Raw genomic sequence first — 19875 nt, 5'->3', positions numbered from 1 at the left:
TTCGTGGAGAGCTCTTAAGGAGGGGCACTGTCCTATGGATAGGATGGAAATTTGTGGAGAGCAAGATTTAGCCTGCAGGAGCCCCTGAAGACACTCTCTTAATAGGGGTTACCTGGTGCGGCGTAAGTCTCCACTAGGAGCCGCCTGCAAAGTCTGGGGTCCTTCTTCTGGGTCCTGGATTCACTATCTGGCGGGTGTTCCTGAGCAGTCCCAGCATTACCGGGAGGTGATGCTATCACGCCGAATCTTCCTGGCGGTGTTCAGGAAGTCCAGGGCTTTTCTCTGCCTGCCTGGCAACTTACAGAGGCGGGGGGAGAGTTTTGTTCCGCGTGACCAGCGCAACTTCCGGTATTTGAAACGCACGCTGTGAGCGTTCTGGAAGTAGCTGAGGGACTTCTCTTACTGAGGCGGCATGGGAGCATCGGCAGGTACCTGACCTACAGTATTTATTAGCGCGCGGTCAGAAAGAGCCCAGCCAGCCTACAAGCATCAGTGGATCCCTTATGGAAGACGCTCTATCCCTGTCTGCTATAATGGAGGATGAGAGTAGTCAGCGCCAGGGATGTACATAGAAATCATGGGGCCCCATAGCAAAACTCAGAATTGGGGCCCCCCCCCAATAAAAAGTTTAATTATTAAAGCTGATTAGTGAAGGTGTGGGGTACATTAGGAGCTAAATAAAAGGTTAGGCTGTGTTCACATCACGTTTTTGCCATCCGTTTTCACTTACCGTATTTATCGGCGTATAACACGCACTTTTTCCCCCTGAAAATAGGGGGCAAATCATGTATGCGTGTTATACGCCGATATTCACTGCGCTGTATGAGCCGGGAGAGAGGAGGGGCTGGAGTCCGTAACTAGGGGCGGGGCCCGGTGCAGTCACTGTACTCTTACACCGGGCCCCGCCGCTCACCAAAGTATTTATAAACGTGAATCCTTATCCTGTTATTAAGCTGCCCTTTCCCATGTTCCCATGTCCCCCCTGTATCCCCACAGCACTTACTTAAGCTTCAATAGCAGGCAGAGCAGAGGGCAGCAGTAACGTCACTCACTGACGTCGAGCGCCTGCTCCGCCCCCTTTATGAATGAAGCAGGCGGAGCAGACGCGCGACGTCAGTGAGTGACGTTACTGGTGCCGTCCGCTCTGCCTGCTATGGAAGCGTGTGAATCGTAAGTGCTGTGGGGATACAGGGGGGACATGGGAGAGGGCAGCCTAATAACAGGATAAGGATTCACGTTTATAAATACTTCGGTGAGCGGCGGGGCCCGGTGTATTGGGGGACACTGTTATGAGGGGGATCTGTGGATGACATATAGCAGTGTCATCCACAGATCCCCCCCATAACAGTTCCATCCACAGATCCCCCCACCCCATAGCAGTACAATTTGAAATTTTTTTTTTTTTCCTGAAATTTCCCTTAAAATGAAGGGTGCGTGTTATACGCCAGTGCGTGTTATACGCCGATAAATACGGTATATGTTTGGGGGGGGGGGGGGATAAAAAAAAGTGCTGCACCCTATGCTTTTCTATCCTGCAGAGTCCAGTAGAAAAACCGTATAGGTTAACATATACATTTTTCTTTCAAACTCTATGATGAAGGATGCCACTGTATGTATACAGGAAACGGATGGAAAAAACGGGACATGAACTCGTCCTTACCCTTTTAAGTTTTATTTATTTTATGATAGGTGTAAATCAGAGGAGAGCCTATAGGGTTAATTACTGCAGCAGAACTGTCCGCAAGCAAAATAAATTTTCCTTTACCGAAGTGGAGCTGGATTTTCTTGAACCATATTGCTACTGTCCACATTGGTCAATGTGACCCCTGGGACAGATCTTCTGCAGGTCCACAGCATTAGATCTCTGTCTCACAGCTCAACTTCTCCCTTTGTTATTAACAGGGAGCAGAGCTGAGCAATTTTAGTCATGTCCCATCCTTCACTCAGAGGTAGTCTATCTGGAGCATCCAGCACATGCCACAGGTCCCATATGAAAGAATACATATGCACTACAGTGAGCAGAGCTGAGGCTCCTGTCTGACCCTCACTGCTGCAGCAAACAGCCCGTCTTCCCGTCAGCTCCTCTCACCTCAGCTCTATCATGCAGAGTGCTTCTGCTTCCTTCTGCCCTCTCACACAGCCTAGGAGTAGTGAAGGCAGTGCTGGGGATTGACAAGCAAAGAGAAGGGCAGGAAGACCCAGAGGAGGGTCAGCATGTGGGACATCACTGCCGATTAAAAGTAAATGCAGGGCTGGTACTTTACCGCTCTGCTAGCTGTGGGAGCAAACTTCCACCAAAGACATCACAGAGGGGCGGGCACATCAGGCAGTGAGCTGCTTTCTGATTGGAGGAAGCGGCTGCTCACTCTCCCTCCTTCCAGCCTGCTGTTGTCAGCGCAGCACTAGCGCTGTGCATAATGCCAAATGAAAATGTAAATATGTAATGGCACTGGTGCGTTTGGGGTGGCAATAGGCCCAGGGCTGCCGACCCAAACGCCCCATTGCCGGTATTTATCTCTCTACTGTTAACTAATGCAGCGTGTATTCAGGTCGGAAAGGGGGCGGAGCCATGCAGCCTGGCCGGGCCCCCTAACCTCACGGGCCCCATAGCCAGTGCGTGGTCTGCCTATATTGACGGTACGCCACTGGTCAGCGCGCAGATGTCCAGGAAGGTCATGACGCCAGACCGGTACTCCTGATGGGGTAAGGGGGTCAATCCCTTTCCTCTCCCAGGTTCTAATAGGGGCTTGTTCTCTTATTTTTTTTATTGTAGAGTGTCAAAGAGGGCCCTAGGAAAGCTACCACAAAGACCAGGGGAAAAGAGTGTGCTGTATGCAAGAAAAAGCTAGCTCCTTCCTGGTCTAAGTTTTATGTTAGCATTGTGTCTATAAGGTGGTAGAAGAGGAATCCCCATCTCTGCTTCAGAGTATTAAGGATATTGTCAAATCTGAAGTTTCTGATTCAATGAAAATGTTTAAGAAGTGCCTCCCTTCCTCAGCCTCTGGCAAACAGGGTCACTCTGCCATGGTATCTGATTCAGATTCTTCAGACGAGAACATGCAAGGAGAAATCCTAGAGAGTTCAAACTCGTCTTCGGATGAAGAAACCACGGGTAGACCCTTATTTTCCCCTGAGGATACGGAATCTCTGCTGAAGGCTATTAGAGACACTATGAAAGTGGATGAATCTACAGAACAAAGGTCTGTCAAAAATATAATGTTTGGTGATCTGGGGCACAAAAGATCAAGAGTGTTTCCATTAAATGAAAACATTAAATTTTTTATTCAGAAAGAATGGAAAAAACCTGACAAATTTTTTATTCCAAAAAATTTGAAAAGAAAATACCCCTTTGATGAGGCCGAGTCCTCCTGCTAGGATAGGCCTTCTAAATTGGATGCCCCAATCGCTAAGATCTCAAAAAAATCTGCTTTGCCATTTAAGGATCTTGGCGCCTTAAAAGATCCTATGGATAGACAAGCAGAAGTTTACCTTAAAGTATGGGAAGCCTCTACCCAGGCATAAAACAGAATATTGCCACTACTTCCTCTACCAGGTCGTTAAAGCTATGGCTACAAGAACTGGAGTCCCATATCCAGAATAAAACCTCCAGAGACCAATTACTAGCAGTGTTCCCCACCATCCTTAAAGCAGTAGACTTCATCTTCGATGCTTCGGTGGATGCATTAAAATTAAATACAAGGTCAGCGGCTATATCTAATTCTGCAAGGAGAGCTATTTGGCTTAAGTGATGGTCTGGTGACACTGGTTCAAAGAATAAACTTTGCTCTATTCCGTGCCAGGGAGATTATCTCTTTCGACCGGTTTTGGATGACAGTCTAGAGAAGGCCTCTGATAACAAAAAAGGGTTTCCTGTCTCCAGACCTCCCAAAGATTTTCAATAGAGACAAAAGACAAAATTTCTGACAAGAAAACAGAAATAGGAAGGATAAAGGATTCCTCTTTAATTCTCAGTCCTCGTCCGGGTCCAAAGCTGGTCAACAATGACTGTTACTGTCCCGTGGGGGGAAGACTCTCTCTATTTTATCGGGCTTGGGAAAAAAAATCTCTTCAAGCCCGTGGTTTCTTGGTATTATAAAAGACATGTTCAGTCTAGAGTTGTGCAGAATCCTGTGCAAAATTCCACAAAAAAAACTAGCACTAAGGGTCCATTCACACGCAATACACCCGGCCGGCATCCCCATAGAACTGCCTAGTCTTGTCCGCAATTGCGGACAAGAATAGGACATGTTCTATTTTTTTTCCGGATCCGCGGACCGGAAGATCGGCGGCGCGCTCTGTCGGGGGGTAATAATTCAATTAAGAATTATTAATTATGGTCATAAAAATAATTAACCATAAAAAATAACATTTAGAAAATTTGTCAAATTCTTAAAATCATGACCTGATGAATTGTAGACAACCTAATTGATACAATTCACATCTGAGTCCGACTATTTCCTCAGATAAATAAGTTCTTTTTTTGACGTGAGATGACGTTAATGATAAAATGTAGTTCTGCATTATACAATAATACACAGGTATTATAAAAATATGCAGATTTATTGGTTACAAGGTTATAAACATATATAAGTAAATAAACACAATTTTTTATATATATATATATATATATATATATATATATATATAAAATCCCAAATATTGCAGCAGCACAGTCAGACGTTGTGCACTGGGTGCAATTCCTCACAGAGGCCGGCCCCTCCTCCAAGATATATACTTAACAAAATGACGAGGCAGCACTTCCAGCTTTAAGGTGACAGGGTGAAGACCCCAATAGACTTTAATCCGGCAACGTTTCGGCCTGCTCAATGAGGCCTTTATCAAGCTACATAACAGTGTATACAACCAGGTATATATACCCACAATCCAATACAAAATAATTACAATCAGTGATTACACATGTCATCAATCATCAATCAAGTCACATGATCTCCAACTCCATCATCACGTGACTTTTGTGCATAGTAAACATTTGTAAAAAACGTCATACAAAGATATAAAAAATACAAAATAGTGATCATCATTGCTTACAGTAGATATGTGCATTTCAATCAGTATATGTACGTACATCCTTTTTAAAAAAAGAGTTTATGTCCCCTGCATACACAACCCCAAGATGTACATAAAGTGCATAAGTGCTCCGTGCATAAAGAGTTAAAATCTTTTATTTGTGATGCAGCTGCATCATATCTAAACTTAAAATCAACCTGTTGGAGCTCACCATTCGTGGACCCATAGAGCAGACCGGCGTTGGCGTCCCTCAGTCTGCAGCGCGCATGCTCCGGGTCAGACGTCACTGGTCCCGCCCCTTACGTCGCCGCGCTCCTACGTGCCAACTCCATGGACCGCAGCGTCATCCAATGGAGCGCATCGCAGGACCAACAGCAACGAGGGGAGGAGGGCCAGGTCATGTGACACAGAAATACGTCACGCTACATCAAAGGGCGTGTTCACGCTCCGGGTCAGACGTCACTGGTCCCGCCCCCCACACTGCCGCGCCCCTATGTGCCTACTCCATGGACCACAACGTCATCCAATGGAGCGCATCACAGGGACAACAGCATAGGAGGGAGAAGGGCCAGGTCATGTGACACGGCGTAAACACCTCGCCGCACCAGAAGGCGTGTTCAGTGTTCAAGGAGATCTGAAAAATCTCAAAGTGGACAATCGCGGAGATGCCTGTAGTGACAGTGCGCAACCTTGCATGCTACAACAAATCTACAACCTCAGCGTATAAAGGGCGGACGGGGTGGAAAAAATAAAATCGACCCCCAACCAGAGGCGATCCCATCTCTTCCACCGGGTCCCCAACTATCAAAATCATTATATGTGCAATTACAATGGGACAAACCCTTCCCATCTATCTGCACCGCGAACTCTGACATCAGTATATAAACACTCGCTATCCGGCTTGTGGCAAGTGAATATTGTATAACAACTCATGTAGTTCGCTAGTTGTAAAATAATTTATAGAGGTCAATAGACACATTGCGCATCAAGTCGCCCACTTGGACACACATCCGCCACCGTCCATCTAATCTCCTCTCTATGGTCACTTCATTCACCGGCGTGTTCAAGGGTCCATAGGCGGCTCCATGTAATGAAACAGATAAAGGGTCATTGGGCTCATCTACAGATTTATCTGAAATAGATGAAAAAATGTATCAACTTTTGTTCAAGAAAGAGTGTACACTGTTACATATCCCCCACATCAAAACAAAATGGAAGAGGACCCCCACGTCCGGCATGCTGACTGCACATCTACTATCCACATAGTTCCCATCTACATTCTGCATTGAGGCCATCAGGCTTCAATGTATGTAACCTGTGTATCCACATAATCTCACGTTGTTTAAGAAGCTTTTCCCTGTTACCTCCCCTTTTCAGTGGTGGGATATGATCTATTACCCTGAATTTGAGGTCCTTTTCCCTGTGTCCAGCTTCAATAAAGTGCTTGGGCACAGGAAGATCTTTCCTCTTTTGGCGAATGGAATATCTGTGATAGTTCATCCTGGTCTTAACATCACATATGGTCTCCCCTACATAAAGGAGATTGCAGGGGCAAGACAAGAGATAGACCACATATGAGCTATCACAGGTCAGAAAGTGCGTATGTCAAACTGCGTATTTAACACTGGGTGTGTGAATCTCTCCCCTTTAAGCATATAGCTGCAGTTAACACAGCTCAGACACGGATAACATCCGTATTTTTTGCGACCTATGTACGTCTGGACTTTGGCCTTATCACCAACCACCTCAGCTCTGACTAACTTGTCCCTCAGGTTATCTGCTCTCCTATATGACATTAGAGGGGGTACCGTGAATTCTTTCACTTTACCAAAGTTGCTGCTTAGTATGGGCCAGTGTTTTTTAACGGCACCTGCTATTTTGTAACTGCCTTCAGTGTATGTCGAAATGAATGGCACCCTCGCCTGCTTGCTTACTTCCTTCGGACTCTCTGTTTTCAATTCATTCAATTGTCTATGAACCAGTCTTCTGGGGTACCCTCTATTGATGAACTTATCTGCCATCTCAGACAGTCTCTTAGTTCGTACCTGTGAGTCTTTTACTATACGTTGCACACGGAGGAACTGGCTCCGTGGCAATGTCTTAACCATAGACCGCGGATGACAACTCTCAAACCTCAATAGTTTGTTACAGTCCGTCGGCTTGGTAAACAAATCGGTTATGAGTACAGTATCATGCTCCATAACCATGGTGTCCAGAAATTGGACCTGCTCGGTGGAGTACGTGAGAGTGAACTGGATCTCAGGATCCATTTCATTTAGAAATCCATGAAAACTAGCCAACTCATTCTCAGTGCCGTCCCAGATGACAAAAACATCGTCTATGTATCTCCACCACCCCCGCACATGGCTGAAGTGGTGGGACACATAGACGCGTTCAGCCTCCAGGCCCGACATGAAAATGTTGGCGTAAGTCGGCGCCATATTTGAACCCATTGCGGTTCCCCGCTGTTGAAGGTAGTAGCCATCTTGGAACGCAAAGTAATTATATCTCAGTACTACACCGAGCAGGTCCAAAATGAACTCCCTGCATTCATCAGTGTATTCTGTCTCAATCAAACATTTCTTGACTGCCTCTAAGGGGCGGGACCAGTGACGTCTGACCCGGAGCATGCGCGCTGCAGACTGAGGGACGCCAACGCCGGTCTGCTCTATGGGTCCACGAATGGTGAGCTCCAACAGGTTGATTTTAAGTTTAGATATGATGCAGCTGCATCACAAATAAAAGATTTTAACTCTTTATGCACGGAGCACTTATGCACTTTATGTACATCTTGGGGTTGTGTATGCAGGGGACATAAACTCTTTTTTTAAAAAGGATGTACGTACATATACTGATTGAAATGCACATATCTACTGTAAGCAATGATGATCACTATTTTGTATTTTTTATATCTTTGTATGACGTTTTTTACAAATGTTTACTATGCACAAAAGTCACGTGATGATGGAGTTGGAGATCATGTGACTTGATTGATGATTGATGACATGTGTAATCACTGATTGTAATTATTTTGTATTGGATTGTGGGTATATATACCTGGTTGTATACACTGTTATGTAGCTTGATAAAGGCCTCATTGAGCAGGCCGAAACGTTGCCGGATTAAAGTCTATTGGGGTCTTCACCCTGTCACCTTAAAGCTGGAAGTGCTGCCTCGTCATTTTGTTAAGTATATATATATATATATATAGCGTTAATATAAAGCATTACAAGCTTAACAATACATGTGAGTGGAAATAACTTGTCACATTATAACCAAGCTATTATTAGGTTAGGATATCAAAGTAGGAACATAAGTTATATACATTACTTCTGTTCAGAGAAAACCTCATGATATCAGTATGGGCATGTCTAATCCTAGACATCAATTTAGAATGCTAAATACATTCCACCCCCCTCTAACCAACTACACATCACATGACTTCAAGATGGGCAAATCCATCCAAGGATATAACTTAGAAGAGACAACTGTATCCTTCCGCCCCATCCTGGACTATTTTCACATATATAACTTTAGTAAGACTATTAAGACAAATAACAGGGATCTAGGATCTTAAATGGGAAGGACTTGAAACAAGTCTTTCCTGTGGGAATCCATTACTTAGCTTGGTGAACATATATACACTGCTCAAAAAAATAAAGGGAATACTTAAACAACACAATGTAACTCCAAGTCAATCACACTTCTGTGAAATCAAACGGTCCACTTAGGAAGCAACACTGAGTGACAATCAATTTCACATGCTGTTGTGCAAATGGGATAGACAACAGGTGGAAATTATAGGCAATTAGCAAGACACCCCCAATAAAGGAGTGGTTCTGCAGGTGGTAACCACAGACCACTTCTCAGTTCCTATGCTTCCTGGCTGATGTTTTGGTCACTTTTGAATGCTGGCGGTGCTTTCACTCTAGTGGTAGCATGAGACGGAGTCTACAACCCACACAAGTGGCTCAGGTAGTGCAGCTTATCCAGGATGGCACATCAATGCGAGCTGTGGCAAGAAGGTTTGCTGTGTCTGTCAGCGTAGTGTCCAGAGCATGGAGGCGCTACCAGGAGACAGGCCAGTACATCATGAGACGTGGAGGAGGCCGTAGGAGGGCAACAACCCAGCAGCAGGACCGCTACCATCTCCTTTGTGCAAGGAGGAACAGGAGGAGCACTGCCAGAGCCCTACAAAATGACCTCCAGCAGGCCACAAATGTGCATGTGTCTGCTCAAACTGTCAGAAACAGACTCCATGAGGGTGATATGAGGGCCCGACGTCCACAGGTGGGGGTTGTGCTTACAGCCCAACACCGTGCAGGACGTTTGGCCTTTGCCAGAGAACACCAAGATTGGCAAATTCGCCACTGGCGCCCTGTGCTCTTCACAGATGAAAGCAGGTTCACACTGAGCACATGTGACAGACGTGACAGAGTCTGGAGACGCTGTGGAGAACGTTCTGCTGCCTGCAACATCCTTCAGCATGACCGGTTTGGCATTGGGTCAGTAATGGTGTGGGGTGGCATTTCTTTGGAGGGCCGCACAGCCGGTAGCCTGACTGCCATTAGGTATTTATATTTGCAAGAAAAAGTTAAAAAGTATGTGAACACTTTGGAATGATATGGATTTCTGCACAAATTTGTCATATGTGATCTGATCTTCATCTAAGTCACAACAATAGACAATCACAGTCTGCTTAAACTAATAACACACAAAGAATTAAAGGGCTTCTGTCAGCCCACTAAACGTTTTTTTTTTTGTTTAATAATAATCCCTACACTGCGATCTCTGCATACATAAGTAAAATAATAATTTTCGTTCAGTAGAATTTGATAAAACGCTATTTTTATAATATGTAAATTTACCTTGCTACCAGCAAGTAGGGCGGCTACTTGCTGGTAGAAGCCGCATCCTCCGACCCTAATGACGCCCCCTCCGCATTGTGATTGACAGGGCCAGGGAACGGAATCGTTCTCTGCTGGCCCTGCCTGTTTTCATTCAATATCTGGCGCCTGCGCCGCGGCCGTACCTATCTTCAATCTGCGCAGGCGCACTGAGAGACGGCCACTCACTCGGCCGCTCCATCCTCAATGCGCCGATGACGTCACATCTACACCCGGCGCAGGCGCATTGAGGAGCGAGCGGCCGAGTGAGTGGCCGCCTCTCAGTGCGCCTGCGCAGATTGAAGATAGGTACGGCCGCGGCGCATGCGCCAGATATTGAATGAAAACAGGCAGGGCCAGCAGAGAACGATTCCGTTCCCTGGCCCTGTCAATCACAATGCGGAGGGGGCGTCATTAGGATCGGAGGATGCGGCTGCTACCAGCAAGTAGCCGCCCTACTTGCTGGTAGCAAGGTAATTTACATATTATAAAAATAGCGTTTTATCAAATTCTACTGAACGAAAATTATTATTTTACTTATGTATGCAGAGATCGCAGTGTAGGGATTATTATTAAACAAAAAAAACAAAAAACGGTTTAGTGGGCTGACAGAAGCCCTTTAAATGTTACCAGGTTTTTATTGAACACACCATGTAAGCATTCACAGTGCAGGTGGAAAAAGTATGTTAACCCTTGGAGTTAATAACTGGTTGAACCTCCTTTGGCAGCAATAACTTCAACCAAACGTTTCCTGTAGTTGCAGATCGGACGTGCACAATGGTCAAGAGTAATTCTTGACCATGCCTCTTTACAGAACTGTTTCAGTTCAGCAATATTCTTGGGATGTCTGGTGTGAATCGATTTCTTGAGGTCATGCCACAGCATCTCAATCGAGTTGAGGTCAGGACTCTGACTGGGCCACTCCAGAAGGTGTATTTTCTTCTGTTTAAGCCATTCTGTTGTTGATTTACTTCTATGCTTTGGGTCGTTGTCCTGTTGCAACACCCATCTTCTGTTGAGCTTCAGCTGGTGGACAGATGGCCTTAAGTTCTCCTGCAAAATGTCTTGATAAACTTGGGAACGCATTTTTCCTTCGATGATGGCAATCCGTCCAGGCCCTGACGCAGCAAAGCAGCCCCAAACCATGATGCCCCCACCGCCATACTTTACAGTTGGGATGAGGTTTTGATGGTGGTGTGCTGTGCCTTTTTTCTCCACACATAGTGTTGTGTGTTTCTTCCAAACAACTCAACTTTGGTTTCATCTGTCCACAGAATATTTTGCCAGTACTGCTGTGTAACATCCAGGCGCTCTTGCACAAACTGTAAACGTGCAGCAATGTTTTTTTTTGGACAGCAGTGGCTTCCTCTGTGGTATCCTCCTATGAAATCCATTCTTGTTTAGTGTTTTACGTATTGTAGATTCGCTAACAGGGATGTTGGCATATGCCTGAAACTTTTGTAAGTCTTTAGCTGACACTCTAGGAATCTTCTTCACCTCATTGAGTAGTCTGCGCTGTGCTCTTGCACTCATCTTTACAGGACGGCCACTCCTAGGGAGAGTAGCAGCAGTGCGGAACTTTCTCCATTTATAGACAATTTGTCTTACCATGGACTAATGAACAGCAAGGCTTTTGGAGATACTTTTATAACCCTTTCCAGCTTTATGCAAGTCAACAATTCTTAATCGTAGGTCTTCTGAGAGCTCTTTTGTGCAAGGCATCATTCACATCAGGCAATCCTTCTTGTGAAAAGCAAACCCAGAACTGGTGTGTTTTTTTTATAGGGCAGGGCAGCTGTAACCAACACCTCCAATCTTATCTCATTGATTGGACTCCAGTTGGCTGACACCTCACTCCAATTAGCTCTTGGAGATGTCATTAATCTAGGGGTTCACATACTTTTTCCACCTGCACTGTGAATGTTTACATGGTGTGTTCAATAAATACATGGTAACATTTAATTCTTTGTGTGTTATTACTTTAAGCACACTGTGATTGTCTATTGTTGTGAAGATCAGATCACATTTTATGACCAATTTGTGCAGAAATCCCTATCATTCCAAAGGGTTCACATACTTTTTCTTGCAACTGTATATGGAGTTTGTGTTAGATATATTCTAGGACAAGTTAATTGGTGGTATTGGGCCCCTCCTTAAAAGCTCTCCACGAAGGTTCCTGTCCTGGATGAAGGCGGTCTCTCAAGGGTGCTGTCATGGGCTCATGGAAAAGTGATTACCGGTAAATGTAAATGTAATTTTAAATTTCACATTGCACCCACAAACTTAAAGGGGTTGACTCACTTCAGTAAGTAGCATTTATCATGTACAGAAAGTTAATACAAGGCACTTACTAATGTATTTGTTATTACCCATAGTACTTCCTTTGCTGGCTGGATTAATTTTTCCATCACATTATACACTGCTTGTTTCCATGGTTACAGACAACCCTGCAATCCATCAGTGGTGGTCGTGCTTCCACAGTATAGAAGAAAGCGTCATCCTCTCTGGTGGCCGGGACCATGGGAGCTCACATAGGCTAGTGCTTTTTCCTATATTGTGCAAGCATGACCACCACTGATGGATTGCAGGGTGGTCTGTAACCATGGAAACGAGCAGTGTATAATGTAGTGGAAAAATGAATCCAGCCAGCAAAGGAGGCAAAATGGATAATAACAATACATTAGTAAGTGCCTTGTATTAACTTTCTCTACATGATAAATACCACTTACTGAAGAGAGACAACCCCTTTTTAAAGGGGTTTGCTACCCTTTTGCTTACTGATGATCGATTATCGTACTGCGAGTGCCGCTGCCTTCTCAAATAGCTGATCTGGGGGGACCTGGGTGTCGGACGATCAGATCAGATGATCTATCCAAAGCATCATTTATTGGGATTTTATGTGATCGACCAATACAAAGTAGCAAATATGTGGGAAGTGAAAAGAAAATGATGCATGGTTTTCAAACATTTTCATGAATAAAAATCAGAAGAGTGTAGCGTGCATTTATATTCAGCCCCTTGTACTCAGATACCCCTAAATAAAATCCATTGTAACCAATTGCCTTCAGAAGTCACCTAATTGGTAGATACAGTCCACCTGCCTGTAACTTATTCTCAGTTTATCTACAGCTGTCCTGTGAAGGCCTCAGAGGTTTGTTAGGGAACATTAGTAATCAAACATCATGATAACCAAGTAACACACTAGATGGGTCAGGGATTAAGTTGTGGAGAAGTGTAAAGCAGAGTTACTGTAGGTTATAAAAAAAAAAAAAAAAACTCTCAAGCTCTGAACATCTCATGAAGCACATTTCAATCCATCTTCAGAAAATGGAAGTAGTATGGCACAACTGAAAACTTACCAAGACATGGCCATCCACCTAAACTGACAGCCCAGGCAAGGAGAGCACTACTTACAGAAGCAGCCAAGAGGCGCATGGTCACTGTGAAGGAGCTGCAGAGATGCACAGCTCAGGTGGGAGAATCTGTCCACAGGACAACTATTAATTGTTTATCCTACAAATCCGGCCCCATGACCGATCTGATTCTGTGGAACCCAGCTGGGCGCGTTCCATATCCCGGGCGGTGGAGGATCTCGCTAAAATATCCCAATCCACCCTATCACTCATGGGTCGCTTGGTTGATAAGTCCCCACCAGAGCAGTCCTCACCTTCCTTGGGCGAGCCCCTCAGGAGCATGGTGGATAGCCTAGTAATGGCAGTCCGGGACACTTTCCAGGTGCAAGACAACCCTTCCTCCACTAGCCAGGGAGTGTCCTTCCTTCACTCCAGACAAAATCCGAAGGAGTTTCCCTACATGACTACTTTACTGTTGTCATTGCTAAGGCCTGGGACCACCCAGATCGTCTTTGCTCCACCAAAGCGACTTGATTTACTATATCCCTTCCCGGCGGCGTCTGTGTCAAAATGGGCTTCCCCTCCCAAGGTGGATCCTCCGGTGGAACGTCTGGCCAAAAATACTGCCATTCTGGTAGCCTGCGGCTCCTCCCTCCAGGATCCAGTAGACCGTCGGATGGAGACGGTGACTAAGTCCCTGTTTGCCGCAAGTGGCTATGCCCTGCGTCTTTTTTTCGCCTCCGCTTGGGTGGCTTAGGCGATCTCTGAATAGGCGCTTAGTTTACATCGCGGTATGGCGTCGGACTTCCCACTTGCGGAGCTCCAGTCTCAGGCTTTGCTGATTTGCTCAGGCAGGAAAGTACCTCTGTGAAGTGTCCTTGGACGCGGGTACTTTGGTAGCCCGCTCTTCAGCCCTCGCCATCACCTTACGGCAGATGCCTCTTCCAAACGCTCCCTTTCAGGCTTGCCCTTTGCGGGGTCCCGCTTGTTCGGTACCCGGCTGGATGAGATAATCTCAGAGGCCACGGGCGGGAAGAGTACACACCTTCCCCAGACCAAGTCTAAGCGTGCCCCTCGTGCTAGGTCCTCGTTTGCACTGGGCCATTCCTTTCCTCCATAGACATTCAGGACGCGTACCTACACGTCCCCTTTGCCCAGGCGCACCAGCACTTTCTCTGCTTCGCCTTAGGGCCCCATCACTTTCAGTTTGTCGCCCTCCCCTTTGGGCTGGCAACAGCTCCGCGAGTCTTCACGAAGGTCCTCGCTCCCCTACTTGCCCTACTTTGTTCCAGGGACATCACTCTGATTCCCTACCTGGACGACATTCTGGTCAAGACGGCAAACCTGGCCAGAACGAGGCCAACCTTCGTATCACTCTTGATACCCTCTCTCAGTTCGGCTGGCTGGGGAATTTCCAGAAGTTCTCCCTGGCCCCGGCCAGACGACTCAAGTTCTTAGGGATGACCCTGGACATGGAGGAGGTGTTGGTCTGCCTCCCTGTGGTCAAGCAGCTGGTACTCCAGCGGTCAGTTCGCCTGCTTCTCCATCGCAGGTGCCCATCTATCCGTTGCTGTATGCAAGTTTTTGGGGCTCTGGACGCTTCCTTCGAAGCGATTCCATTTGCACAATTCCACTCCCGCCCGCTCCAACGGACAATCTTGACTCAGCGGGACAAATCTCCACTGTCCCTGGACTGTCACATGAGTCTGCCCACAGAGGTGCATATAGCTCTCAGGTTGTGGCTCTGGATCCGACCTTGCAGTCATAGTAACATAGTACATAAGGCCGAAAAAAGACATTTGTCCATCCAGTTCGGCCTGTTATCCTGCAAGTTGATCCAGAGGAAGGCAAAAAACCCTGTGAGGTAGAAGCCAATTTTCTCCACTTTAGGGGAATAAAAAATTCCTTCCCGACTCCAATCATGCAATCAGAATAACTCCCTGGATCAACGACCCCTCTCTAGTCGCTATAGCCTGTAATATTATTACGCTCTAGAAACACATCCAGGCCCCTCTTGAATTCCTTTATTGTACTCACCATGACCACCTCCTCAGGCAGAGAGTTCCATAGTCTCACTGCTCTTACCGTAAAGAATCCTCTTCTATGTTTGTGTACAAACCTTCTTTCCTCCAGACGCAGAGGATGTCCCCTCGTCAGTCACAGTCCTGGGGATAAATAGCTGATGGGATAGATCTCTGTACTTACCCCTGATATATTTATACATATTGATTTAGATCTCCCCTCAGTCGTCTTTTTTTTAAAAGTGAATAACCCTAATTTTGATAATCTTTCAGGGTACTGTAGTTGCCCCATTCCAGTTATTACTTTAGTTGCCCTCCTCTGAACCCTCTCTAGCTCTGCTATGTCTGCCTTGTTTACAGGAGCCCAGAACTGTACACAGTACTCCATGTGTGGTCTGACTAGCGATTTGTAAAGTGGTAGGACTATGTTCATATCACGGGAATCTATGCCCCTTTTGATGCAACCCATTATCTTGTTGGTCTTGGCAGCAGCTGCCTGACACTGGTTTTTGCTGCTTAGTTTGCTGTTTATTAAAATTCCTAGATCCTTTTCCATGTCAGTGTTACCGAGTGTTTTACCATTTAGTATGTACGGGTGACTTGCATTTTTCCTTCCCATGTGCATAACCTTACATTTATCAGTGTTAAACCTCATCTGCCACTTATCTGCCCAAGCCTCCAATCTATCCAGATCCCTCTGTAGTAGTATACTGTCCTCATCAGTGTAAATTACTTTACACAGTTTAGTGTCATCTGCGAAAATTGATACTTTACTATGCAAGCCTTCTACAAGATCATTAATAAATATATTGAAGAGAATAGGGCCCAATACTGACCCCTGAGGTACTCCGCTAGTGACAGTGACCCAATCTGAGTGTGTACCGTTAATAACCACCCTCTGTTTTCTATCACTCAGCCAGTTACTTACCCACATACAGATGTTTTCTCCCAGTCCGAGCATTCTCATTTTATATACTAACCTTTTATGCGGTAGTGTCAAATGCTTTGGAGAAGTCCAGATATACGACATCCATTGGTTCGCCGCTGTCAAGTCTAGAACTTACCTCCTCATAGAAACTGATTAAATTAGTTTGACATGACTGATCCCTCACGAAGCCATGCTGATATGGCGTTATTTGCTTATTTCCGTTGAGATGCTCTAATATAGCATCTCTCAGAAAACCTTCAAACAGTTTACCCACAACAGATGTTAAACTTACCGGCCTATAGTTTCCAGGCTCTGTTTTTGGCCCCTTTTTGAATATTGGCACCACATATGCCACGCGCCAATCCTGTGGGACATTCCCTGTCAGTATAGAGTCTGCAAATATCAGAAATAAGGGTCTGGCTATGACATTACTTAATTCCTTTAGGATACGGGGGTGTATGCCATCCGGTCCTGGCGATTTGTCTATTTTAATCTTTTTAAGCCGCTGATGTACTTCTTCCTGGGTCAGACAGGACACCTTTAATAGGGAATTTATTTTTGCATTCTGCATGTCATCTGACAATTTATTTTCCTCAGTGAATACATTGGAGAAAAAAATATTTAACAGCTTTGCTTTCTCCTCGTCGCTCTCTGCGACTCCCCCCTCATTACTCTTTAAAGGGCCAACACCTTCAGCTTTATACTTTTTAACATTTATATAATTGAAGAACATTTTTGGGTTAGTTTTACTCTCTTTGGCAATTAATCTCTCGGTCTCTAGTTTGGCCGCTTTTATTTGTTTTTTACATGTTCTATTTTTTTCCTTATAGTTTTTCAGTGCTTCCGTGCAACCCTCCTGTTTTAGTGTTTTATATGCTTTCTTTTTGTCATTTATTGCTTTCTTTACAGTTCTGTTTATCCACATTGGTTTCTTTTTGTTCCTTAACCTTTTATTACCATACGGTATGTACCTCTCACAATGAGTTTTTAGGATGTTTTTAAAGATATCCCATTTTGTGTCTGTATGTGTGAGGACTTTGTCCCAGTTAGTTAGGCCTATGGCCTCTCTTAGTTGGCTAAATTTAGCTTTTTTGAAGTTTGGTATTTTTGTTCCTCCCTGTAGAAACGCTCTTTTGAATGATAATTGGAAGGTTATTACTTTATGGTCACTATTTCCCAGGTGTCCCCCGACCTGCACGTCTGTTGTTCTGTCAGGTCTATTGGTTAATACCAAGTCCAGTATGGCCGTCCCTCTAGTCGGGTCCTGAACCAGTTGGGAGAGGTAATTGTCTTTGGTTATAGCCACGAACCTGTTTCCCTTATGAGATATACAAGTTTCAGTTTCCCAGTCTATATCTGGGTAGTTGAAGTCCCCCATAATAACCACCTCATTATGATTTGCCGCCTCGTCTATCTCGTTTAGTAGTAGATTTTCTGTGGACTGTGGTATATTAGGTGGTTTATAGTAAACTCCTATTAGTAATTTATTGTTGTTTTTAGCTCCATGTATCTCTACCCATAGTGACTCCACATGTTCATGTCCCTCACTTATATCTTCTCGGACTGTGGGCTTTAGACAGGACTTTATATAAAGGCAGACCCCTCCCCCTCTCCGGTTTTGACGATCCTTTCTAAACAGACTGTAACCTTGTACATTAACTGCCCAGTCATAGCTATCATCCAGCCATGTCTCAGTTATTCCCACTATGTCATAGTCCTCCTCACACATCACTAATTCCAGTTCACCAGTTTTATTAGTCAGGCTTCTGGCATTAGTATACATACATTTGAGAGGTTTATGTATATTTTTTACCCTACACCTTTCCTTCTGAATTGTTCTAGTCCCTCCTTCCATTCCTCTCCCATTCTTATTACCTTGCCCCCGGTCTCTATCTGCACTATCTTCCCCTCCTATAACGTAATTACCCTCCCCCCCAGTCCCTAGTTTAAACACTCCTCCAACCTTCTAGCCATCTTTCTCCCCAGCACAGCTGCCCCTTCCCCATTGAGGTGCAGCCCGTCCCTACGATAGAGCCTGTTGCCGATAGAAAAATCGGCCCAGGGAAGTCTTATCTCCCGGTCTCATGGACGATCATTACCACCGACGCAGCCTTCAAGGCTGGGAAGGAGTCTTCCCTCCCAGGACGGTCCAGGGCTTATGGTCTCAATTGGAGTCCAGACTGCCAATCAACATCTTGGAGCTTCAGGCCATTCGGCTCTCCCTTCTCCATTGGGCCCCTCTCCTGAAGGGCCGGTCAGTACGGATTCAATCCGACAATGCCACGGCGGTGGCTTATATCAACCACCAGGGGGTACCAGCAGCCCTGCGTTGATGAGGGAGTCGGCAAAGATCCTGAGGTGGGCAGAGTTACATGTCCCAGCTCTTTCAGCTGTGTTCATTCCGGGAGTGGAGAACTAGGTGGCAGATTTTCTCAGCCGGAAGACTTTGGACCCCGGGGAATAGTCCCTGCACCCGGAGGTGTTCGAACAGATCGGTCTCCGGTGGGGTCGTCCGGAAGTGGACTTGATGGCGTCCAGGTTCAACAACAAACTTCCCACCTTCTTCTCTCGCACAAGAGATCCCAAGATGCGCGCCGCAGATGCTCTGGTAGCACCGTGGAACGAGTTCTTCCTAGTGTATGTGTCGTCGTCCCCCCCCCCCCCCCCCCCCCCCCCCTCCTTCCTCTCCTGCCGTGTGTCATGCGCAGGATCAAGACGGAGGGCGATCCTCATCGCATCGGACTGGCCCTGCCGGGCGTGGTACTCAGACGTCGTCCTTCTCTTAGCAGACGCACCATGGCCCCTTCCTCTCAGGGCCGATCTGCTCTCTCAGGGACCTGCCTTCCATCGGCATTTAGATTCGCTTAGTTTGACGGCGTGGCTGTTGAAACCGCCATTTTAAAACTGCGAGGTTTCCCTGGTAGGGTTATTCACACCATGATTAGAACCAGGAAGCCAGCCTCATCCAAAATCTATTTCAGGACTTTGAAGTCCTATCTCGGCTTCTGTGAGAAACGTAATCTCCCTCCTCTACGCTTCTCTCTTTCCACGATTCTCTCCTTCCTACAATCCGGTCTGGAATTGGGACTAGCCCTTGGCTCCTTAAATGGTCAGGTGTCGGCACTGTCTATTTTGCTTCAGCGCCCTTTGGCATCGACAGGTCCGGTTAAAACCTTTCTCCAAGGGGTGGCTCATAGGGTGGAACAATATCGGCCTCCTGTGCCTTCCTGGGATCTGAACCTCGTTCTAGGTTCACTCCAATCGGCTCCGTTTGAACTGCTTCGGACGGTGTCCCTGTGTCTTCTTTCCTGGAAGGTGGCTTTCATATGCATCAGGCGTGTCTCAGAGTTGGCAGCCCTTTCCTGTAGGGAACCTTCTTTTCAATCGAAGGTAGTCTCGGTCTTCCATGTTAACTAGGACATTTGTCCTCCCTTCCTTTTGCCCAGCTCCCTCTCATCCTAGGGAGCATTCTCTTCACAAGCGGGACGTAGTTTGTGCTCTGAGAATCTATTTGGCCATCTCTAGCTCTTCCCGCCGCACGGATTCGTTATTCGTGCTTCCTGATGGTCCACGTAAGGGATGCGCCGCTTCTAAGGTGACGATTGCAAGGTGGATACATTTGGCAATCATAGAGGCATACCGTTCCCGGGGCAGGGCTC

General features: G+C 45.9%; 1 protein-coding gene across 9 annotated transcripts in view; it reads left to right on the top strand.

Moving 5' to 3' along the window:
- The window catches only part of EPS8 (epidermal growth factor receptor pathway substrate 8), a 145083-nt gene that overhangs the window by 101250 nt on the left and 23958 nt on the right, over positions 1 to 19875 (top strand). The gene's annotated exons all lie outside the window — the stretch shown is intronic.

This window comes from Bufo bufo, chromosome 1 (assembly GCF_905171765.1).
Source record: "Bufo bufo chromosome 1, aBufBuf1.1, whole genome shotgun sequence".
NCBI classification, from domain to species: Eukaryota; Metazoa; Chordata; class Amphibia; order Anura; family Bufonidae; genus Bufo; species Bufo bufo.
The sequence above is the reverse complement of the archived record's forward strand: the minus strand, read 5'-3'. Positions and strand labels throughout refer to the sequence as shown.